Here is a 10,322-nt window from a genome sequence, read left to right on the forward strand (position 1 = left end):
CGAGTGTTAAAGACTTCTTTTTTTTGTTATTATTCTTTCTCTTCTGAATTTCCTGTAACTGATTAGCCATCATTAGCCCAGCAGCTTCTCAGGTTTATCCTCGCTCTCAGTGTCTGTCTGAGATCTATTGGCTCCTGAGGTCTGAGTTCTAGTTTTTTCCAAGGTCAAGCCCCCTGGTGGATTCCCTTGCTTGATCCTCTGCAGGAGGTTCCTTTACAAGTCTCAGGGAGCTACTTTCACAGTCGTATACCCGTCTGCACTGGTTCCCCACTTAGGCTTTAGTTCCTGGCTGTGTTTGCCTCCACCCACGCCTCTGCTCAGCGGGCACGTGCCCAGCGTCCACTCTCTGCTCCCGCGCGCTCAGATTTCGCGTGCGTTCTTGACTTAATGGGGTCCTAAGTCTTGCTGCTCTCAAGAACAGGTCCCGGAGCTGCCGATGACTCGATGGGTGCCCCAAACTTGCTCTATTTCTTTTTAGCTGGGTTCGGAGCTATAGGTGAGTGTGGAGGGGGTGGGGGTGGGGCGGTTGCTCAGCTAGCGATTGAGTGAGTGAGAGCCCTTTTTAGCCTGGAACTGTCTCGATTCCACGTACCTTCCACGCTGTGCCCTGTTGTGGGGTTCCTCCGTTCGTCTGGACTTGTTTTTATGTCCCCTTGAGGAGTTTTGTGTGTTTCGGTCAGGAGAGGTTAAGAGCTGCTTCTTACTCTGCCGCCATCTTAACCCGGAAGCAGGTTTTATTTTTTAAAGGAAATTTTTTTTTAAATCACTCACTATGTTAACTTTTACCATAGTTTATGTAAAATCCTTTTCCTCCATTTAAAAATATATAACATTTGATATAAAGATGAATTATGTCCTCTAAATGAGCTACCATGAGTTCAATAAGTTGCATAAATTAGAATAGTCAACTTTTAGTTATATTAACGGATAAATCATTAGTTTTTATTCCCTTTCAATTGAAAAGGAAAATGGGGATAAGTTAAGCCTAATTTAGTGATTTCCTGACTATATTTTTAAAATTTAAAACATTTCCTAAAATTAAAAAAATATTCATATATGACTAAAATACTTTCTAGGGACCATTGGTAAGTTTTAAGGAAATAGCAAGGCAACTTAAATAAAATTAAATTCCTTAGAAATTTATGCTTCTAATTGAGTTTCTTCTTCCTGTGTATTTGTATGTATATGTATATATATTCACATATATATAAATATCCATATACCATATCTATATCATCAATGTCTATATCTGTATCTTTAACTATGTCTAAGTCTTGGTAGGCCCTATATTTATAACTATATCTATATCCATTCATTTCTATATCTATATCTTTATATCTAAATAATTTATATACCTATCAAAAGCATATCTATCCTTATAGCCATATTCATATTGTGTATTTTGAAGTGAATCTAAGCCCTGGGAGACTCCATCCCCCAGGACTCTCTACTGCAACTCCCTCTGACATATCCCACTTCCTTTGTGGGAGGTGTCAGAGGGAGAATAAAAGAGGAGAGAAGCATGGATTTTGGGCCCTTTTTCCCCCTAATTTAGGTGGAGAGCTTTCATCACTTCCTAGCTGCAAGAGAACTAACTTTCCCTGGTTTTTCCTAAATTTTCCCTTCTTAACCCTAAATAAACCTCCCTAACTTTCCCTGGAGTCTATCCTGATTTATTCTGCTCCTTAGCCTACTTACAAAAAATCCTGGTCAATTCTTCAACTATCTTCCTTCCCTTCCTTTCCCTACCATTCCCTCCTTTTTCCCTACATCAATAACTAATATAAATCTAAATCATCTATATGTTTATCTGTATTTGCAGCTCTATCTTTGACATTAATAAATGCTTCCAATATTATTACTTTGCCCTATTGGCCTAGTAATGGAGGGCCTGCAGATATTTTGTTTAGGAAGACATGGAGTATATTTTCAGGAAAGGAATATCAAAGTCAAATATTTGAGTAGACAAAAAATAGAAGACAGTGGGAAAATGAACCAGCAAGCAAGGATTCATTATTTGCCATGTACCACTTCTGACATTTTTAATGGAGGTTTTCTCTTCTCGTATCAGTATTAGACTTCAGCTAGTTTTAGTATATGCTATTACTAAGACATTATAGTCTTTCTAATCCTTGAAATACTGAGAAGTGATTTGAGATACTAAATTCCACTTACTACCTTTGTGACCTTGGGCAACTTTCTTAACTGTTGTGAGTTGCATCTGTGAAAGAGGGATATGGACTATATGACCACTAAGGGTCTCTGGATAATTCTAAAGCACAATATGTTTATATGAATCCCTTTTGTCAAAGAAAATACATCTAAAAAAATATGGCCATTCTTAAAATCTTTAAGAATAGAAACATGGGCATACTCTGTAGCCATATAAGTATTTCTCCTTTTTTTTTTTTTAACACAAAGTTTAGACATCAAAGTATCTATCTAAATGAAGAGTATTTGTGTGAGTTTTAGAAATTTTAAAAAATGTTATTTGAATAATTTCACCTACTACTTTAAATCTTAAAATAATTTATGACATCAAAGGTGGTTATATTAAATAAATATGTTATATAAATTTACATACACTATCCCCTTATTACATCTGCATACATATAAATCCTACTTAACATGATTCTTGCGATTGGTACATAAAACTGAATCTGTAGGAGAAAGTTGTCTTTAGAAACTTAACTGATCTTTGCAAGGAATAACTGATCTTTGCAAGGAATTGCAAAGTTTTGGTCCACAGGAGGAATGTATCCAGACACAAAGGTCACTTGGTAGAGAATCACTACTCTTTGCGAGAATGTAATGTCCTGAAACAGGATAAAGGAAAGATCCAGTTGACAAGATGGATAGAGGGGAAGTTTTGAAGCCCTTCATGATTGGAACTTTCTTTTCTGAATTTTTCTAACTTTTTCTTGTTCTGCAGTCTCTTCAATAATTGGATCTGCCATCTCTCTCTCTCTCTGAAAAGTAGTATGCAAGGCACAATTCCACAGTCAATGTTAGAGGAGATAAAAAGGAACATAGGGTAAAGTCACTATTTTCCTGGCATTCACAGTTTAGAAAAGGGCCTAAGATATAGATACTCCTCTGGTCATTGCAGTTCATGACCCTTCCAAGTGCTAGTATACTTTTCTTTATATTGTGCTATATACTCAACAAATTCCATCACAACTTTGAGATTTTTTTTAAACTTTTATTTTTGGTTCTTATCTCTCTATCTCATCTATGCTTAAAGTGCACAGTTCTTATCTCTCTATCTCATCTATGCTTAAAGTATACAGAATTGGGGTCATATAGTTTTTTCTAGCTTTGGCTGAGTTCCAAAAGCTGTTAGAGGTTTAGAATCTTGAGGAAAGGGAGTTGACTGGATCTTCCGTAGAGGGAGGTGGTCAATGAGCGAGCTGCTTTGCTTACCTAACTTTAATATTGAAATTTAGCCTAGCTTTGATATATTTACTTAAGAAATTATTATTTTAGATAAACCCTTTATATCTTCCTTTCCTATACCACCCCTGCCTTCCCTCCCTTACCTTAATGTCTGTGAAGTTAATAAGGAGAGTAATTAGAGAGGAGTTAAATCTGTGAAGAGTTATCTAATTGACAGCATTAGTTATAGTTAGTCAAATCATCATTTATTACCTTTAGATAGCCATAGCATTTTGCAAAGTGAGTTTAAAGGCAGGTCCTTACTCAGACTCCATCTTTACTTCCCTTCCCCCACCTGAGGTTCCTGAGAACCTGAGGGCTTTCCTTTGATCCACCTTCCTAACAAATATCCTTCAAACAAATAAAGCCTTTTGTGTTTCAATAGCCCTATTAGTGTAATTTGTCTGTTAGTTATCAAGAGGGAAGAAGAGGGAAAGAGACAACATACTCTGGGCTTAGAGGGAAGCTGGGGCATCCATCTTGAAGGAAGGTGTTACTTCAAAATAGGTCCCTTCCTGTGAAATTAACTAAAGCCTGTTTGTTAATTTCAGTCTAGTCTATTGCTCTCAGCTTGTGTTTGAGTCTAAGTCCCAGTCTGTAAGCCTGCTGTGTTTGTCTGTTTAGTTTAACTTCTCTTCTCCCTAAAAGATCTCTGTTTCCCTTCGGTGTTATACTCCTGACTTCAGTCCTATTATACCCTGAATCTCCTTTAATCCCAGCCTACCTGAAACTGAGATTATCCACTTAGCAAGTCTCCAACATCCTCCTTTCAATTTCCCTTATCCCAAACACCTTTCCTCAAATTACTCACATTACAACTGGCAACTAACAATTCCAGTTGCAGTATTGAGTGACACTGAAACTTTAACCCTTTCTTTCTTTTCTATAAGTACAACATGAGAAGAATGTGGCCCTCAGCTCTTGGGGGAATCATTGTATTTGTACTTGATTTAGTGGACACGCTTAATTTACTTTAGCCCTAAAGAAGTCCAGAACTCCTAAATTCAAGCAATATACCAGCCTCAGGCTCTCAGAAAAACAATATTAGAGGAATTAATTAATTAATTACAGGTATTACTAAGCTTCATTTTTTATCATATCTTGGAAAATGTTCTGATAACATAGTCTATCACCAGAATAACATATCATGTAGATCTATATTGTATTTGGGAAGCTATAAGATGACAGAGATCTGTAGGATCAAATCTCTCTGATCCTTTGGTCTATGGAGGGACACACACACAAACACACAAACAGGCTTGACTGAAGGGAGGGGCAGGATCTTGTCAAAGTCCTCCTTTACTTCCCCACCTCCCACTAGGCAGTTAGAAAGTCAGTTACAACATGAGTATGGTACACAACTTGACTAGATATCTTCTGGGCTCAGACAGTAGGTTAGGAAAGACTAAACTCCTAAGGATGATAACTTTCTCTAAATTATTTCCCTACAGGACTGTATTGGAGAAGCTTGATTTCTTAGAAGCTCACAGGCACAGAGGATAGGATATATACCAGGGCTACCAAGTAAGAGGAACTCAGCTTGAGGAGGTTGTGAGTATTTCCCTAAAAACATAACCAGGCGCTGCCCCCAATTGATAAAAAGGTTTAATGATAGGTGGGTATGGGAAGGAAGGGAGATGGATAGTGTTAAGATTAAAAATGATAAAGACTGATATAATAAGAGAAATTAGTATTTTAATTAAAGCCATGGCCATGTTGGTAAAATATATATGACCGCACCTATCTTTTAAATTTACCACCAGAGCCCATCTTGTCCCTCTTGTAGGCCAGCCAGCCACTCAGCAAAACCAAGAGAGAGGCTTTCTCTAGGCCCTCCTCCGAATTTAAATTGCCCCACACGTGGGGACACTGGACATCACAGGGGATAGAGCTGACATAATTTTTTATCTACTTTTGTTATCAAATTAAACTGGAAAAAAATATATTGTTTTTTCCACATTTATTCAAGCTAAGTGTCCCTCCATAGACCATTCTAGCCAGTCAGAAGTTTAGTTCTCATTTCTGATAATTAAGGTAAATAATTATTAATTTTTAGAAGTTGGTTTTCACAGTATATAGTAATTTTCAAAATATTACAGTATGAAATTCACCTTATAAAAGTTTTTCACCTTATAATTTTTTTTAAATAGCTAAATTATCTAGATACTTAAATGATTAGAGAAATTTTTTCAAAGGTGTTATTTTTGTCTTATCCAAACTGACTTCAGCTTAAATTAATCTAATGTAATTATTTCATTTTGCTTTAGAGACATAATCTCTGCTCACCAGGGACATAGTTCCTAACTTTTTCTTGATTTTGTAAATTAAAATAGTCTTATATTGGACCAAATCTCCTGACCCTATCAATGGAATTGTTAGAAGATGAGCAACTAATGAGAAGAAACAATGAAATTCATTCTCTCTATAAGTTGTTCAACATATTTCCATATAGTATGATGTAGGTTATTAGCAAATTTGTCAGAGTATTCCTTGCAAACTATGAGACTGAATACATTTGAAGAAATACACACACACATATATATATTTTTTTCCTTTAACATGCATTCATAACCCAAGAGTCTCCTAGAATGGGAATGCAAGGAAAAAGTGATTAGGTACAGCCACAATCAATTTAACAATATGCAGTTCATTTTTTATAAATTGTATGCTGTAATAGGTTTTAGACTATTTTGGCAACATCCCAAAATATAACCATATTTTCAAGTTATTAATAATGGGACAAAGGGGAAATGCATACTTAGCACCTGATTAGGTATTAATGTAGTTGGAAGGCATACTCTTTAGGACCTTTAATAGACCTTTAGGAAATTCTCATTTTGTACATTTTCCAATCATAGCACAATTATGTTTTAGTAAATTCTCAAGCTAGTAAACCAAGAAAGAATTAAGGTTCTGATTTAATTTATTCAGACTAATTTTATACCAATTGCAATGAGGCTAATCATTTTGCATTCATTTTCCTTTGGGGCATTAAGGATGTTAAAGTTTTTTTTTTTCATATATGAATAGGAGGATTGAGGGAGAAATTGTCTACTTCTGGGAAGTAAGGTCTATAGGCCACATACAAATAAAAATTATTGGATTTGGGAGAAAAGATTCACATGAGTCTTCAGTTCTATCAAGCTAAGTAATATCTTCAAATACCTGGAAGTGATTGCAATTCCATATTTGAGGCTCTATGTCTGTATATACCTGGAGAGCATATAACTTTGAGAGTTAAAAATGACAGGAACAATCCCAAACCATCATAAACTTCCTTTGTATCTTTGAGTAGATTAGTTATCAAATGTGTAAAGAAAAGGGGAAAAAACCTACTTCTTATAGAAGTAAAGTTATGTGGTTAGAACATTAGTGTTATTTTTAGAAGAATACTTTGCTGAATAACATGTTTTCAATATATGCCAAGATGAGTCATTCATTTAGAGCAGCCACCAATTTACACAAGCAACTACAATTACCCAATGTAAACATCTGTGAATAGGCATTTAATTAGGAAAATTCAGAGAAATTTTAAAATTAATCATTTGAGTAGTTTTCATTAAGCTCTGAGATTAGATTTCATTTTATTTATTATCATGCACAAAGTGAAGGGAGGGTGGAATTACATATGAAATATAAAAGAAAGAATTTTCCAGATCCATTCATTTTCAGACATTATTTTCTGCTACTATGTTTAACTTGAAATTAATAAAGAAAGTAAATTCATAAAATCACAATTTGAAAATCATCCTGGTTGGCTCTGGAGATCATTTGTTACTTATTGCTTTTGATTTGCTTTAAATTGGCAGCACAATTTAGACCAAAGTAAAGAACTTCAATTTCTCAATTAATATAAATTAAGCAATATCTCATGATTTCTGATACCCATAAAGTAGATACTTAAAATCCCTCTGAGACTAAAATCTCCATGTTTATGTTTTAGACTGTCAGATTCTACTGGTTTAAAGAAATCCAAGTGAAAACATTCCTTTGGGGAATTGAGGGTAGCTAAAATGGCAGAGTAAGAAAAGTTCTGAGCTTACCAACTCCAGATAACCACATCAAAAATAGTTGTGGTGTGAAGAAACCAACAGAAGATAGTGTTAAGTAATTCTCTGGCCCACAACAGCAAAGAGGTCCTGTCTTTCTGGGGTAGAAGGAGCAAATGAAGTCCAGTGAGAGACAGAACTTGGGCACAATACAGCAAAAGTGGCAGAGGAAAGACAATAGCCAGGATCAGCCTACCCTCAGCATAGTATGGTTAGCAGTGGGAGAAATGTGACCTAGCACTATCTAGCCATAGCAAAATTTGGCCATGACCCAGTGTGGACAGTGGTGAGATTAACTTAGTGAAACAAACTACAGTCACAGTGGAAGAGAACAGAAATCCACTGCCATCCAGTACAAGTGGCATTTGGATGGAATAGCTGCAGACTTCCCCACAGCAGGCCAAATGACCTGCCTCAGTGGAGTGCTCAGTCTGGGAACAAGAAAATTCCAAGGCACCGGAATAGTCCATAGTACAAATTTGGAAAATACTCTATGCACCACAGAAATGCTAAGCTTCAACATATAGACAAAATCAGGAACCCTAAACCCCCAACAAATACACACAAACAAAATGAGCAAAAGACACAGAAAACTATTTCAGCAACAGAGATGACCAAAATGCACGCTCAGCAAAAGACAATAGAAAAATGAAAATGTGTGAGAACTCAAAGGAAAATGTGAAAGGATGTCAGACCAAAGATGAACTACTGGAAGAGCTCCAAAAGAAGAGATTTTCTTTTATGTATAGTTCAGCAATGTTCTACAATAATTAGTAATAGTTGTCTCTTGTCTGAAAAATTAAGAGTCTTGTTGAATTATATAAGTAGTGTTTGTTACAGGCAGGACATGAAACTGGCTGTCCTGACTCTGAGGGCATTTTTCTATCCAGTATGCCATGTGCCATTTCTCCTATTTATTGAAACTTTTTGGAACACAGACATAACTCAAGTCAGAATCTCTCAAGATATGAAGTACAAAAACACAGGTATACTAGAAGTAATTTTCTCACTATTTTGGATAGCTTTTATCCAAGAAATGTGGGAAGCTATCCACATGGTTCCTTCAAAGTATATTGAGATTGATTTACTATTTGGAAAACATTTAGTTCACAAAATTAAAAGACAACATTGGAGACAGCTAGGTGGCTCAGTGGATAGAGAGTCAGTCTGGAGATAGGATTTCCTAGGTTCAAATCTGGCCTCAGATACTTCCTAGCTGTGTGACCTGGGTAAGTCACTTACCCCCCATTGCCTAGCCTTTACCGCTGTTCTGCCTTAGAACCAATAAGCAGTATTGATTCTAAGATGGAAGGTAAGGGTTTAAAAAAAAAAGACAACATTCATTGAAAAGTTGATTAAAGGGGAAGCATTGTGGAAAGATGTCAGAATAGGACCAAAAGCTTTTTCTCTCTCTTAATCCCCTGACAGGCAATCCAAAATAATTCCAGAGATCAAAGCTAAAAGTGGAAAAAACAGAAAGAAGTCTAGAGTAAAGCTGAATAGCAGGGGTAAACTAGAGAGGAAGATTTCTGACTTCCTAGGCCTCAGTCCCACAGCTGTAGGACCTAGAATTAGGGAACAAAGAAAATTGGGTGGAATCAACAAGGTAGCACATGAGGTCGGTATTAGCAACCCCATCTTGTTTTCTGAGCCCCTGAAGCCTGTTTTCCAAAGCATACCACTGGAATACTCTGGCAGAGAGCCCTGGGAACAGCTGTGTCTATCATGGATGATCCAGAGACTTCCACTGCCCACAGCTTTGAACTGAAGGAGTGTACTATGGCCTCCAAGCCCTAGGAATAGGATTTCAAGTCTTATTGCTAGTGAAGGAAGGACTTTGGAAGTCTGGTGGAGGGAGGGGGGCATAGATTGGACCACGGACAAGCCTCCTGTTAGTAAACAAAAATAACATGGACTCAACACCTGCTCTGTCCCAGACTCTGGCAGTAGGAGAGAATTGAGGAAGGAGTATGCACTGATGATGGTTGTTTCTGAGGGACTAGAGACCCATAATCTCTGGTCACTCTTTGAAGAATGGGGTCCTGTAGAAAATAGATAAATAAAGGTAATGGATAATGGAGACACCAGGGATATTATAATAAAACTAGGTGATTGTGGGTACACTCACTGGGGTTTATGAGAGACTAGACCTGGACATGGAGACCAGAACAGACAAGCTGCTCCTAACTGACAAAGGGACAGTTGATCAACTGTCACCCTGGGCCAGAGTCTTTGAATCCAACAGGCAAGGAAACAGGTTATAACTGGTTTAATTATGAACAACTAAAAGGTGGGAAAGGGATGTCTACTCTAAAACCTTAAAATCTAATGACAAATACTTACCTGGCAGGGGTGATTCCATGATCACGAAGGTGGTTTCCCCAGGGCGAGTCTTATCCATTGAACTCCGGATGGGCTGACCCCTGCGATTTCCCCAAATGCGGGAAACTCGACTGCATAATTTGTGGTAGTGGGTGACTGAGTTCGCGCTCTCCCCTGATTAAAAAAAAAAATCTAATGACAAAACCTACAGGGTAAAAGGAGGACTTATTCTACTCTTATCTAAGTGATCTAACAGGCAGGGCCCAAGGAACAGTGGAGTCTCTAGAAGGCTGAATCAATCCTGGTGCCAGCCAGTCTTGAATCAGCACAGCTATGGGTCAGAGGGGTGTCTTTGAGGGTTCTCACAACTTTCCAAAGAGGTTCACAGGATGCCAAAATCTTAGGTGGTCCAAGATATCCAAGAAGAAAGAGTGTGCTTGAGAAACTGTCCACCAGGTCCCAAACTTCTCCTCTTCTTGGTGCAGCTCTGTTGTTGCTGGAAGTCCACCTCCACTC

The 10,322-nt window shown here is 37.3% G+C and overlaps 1 non-coding gene across 1 annotated transcript; it reads left to right on the forward strand.

Annotated features, from left to right (window-relative positions):
• Positions 1–9,819: 9,819 nt before the first annotated feature.
• On the forward strand, positions 9,820–9,983 carry LOC123243475. Its single transcript, XR_006505997.1, has one exon. It is a non-coding gene; the product is annotated as a U1 spliceosomal RNA (small nuclear RNA).
• The last annotated feature ends 339 nt before the right edge of the window (positions 9,984–10,322 follow it).

Source organism: Gracilinanus agilis, chromosome 3, assembly GCF_016433145.1.
Source record: "Gracilinanus agilis isolate LMUSP501 chromosome 3, AgileGrace, whole genome shotgun sequence".
Taxonomy (NCBI): Eukaryota; Metazoa; Chordata; class Mammalia; order Didelphimorphia; family Didelphidae; genus Gracilinanus; species Gracilinanus agilis.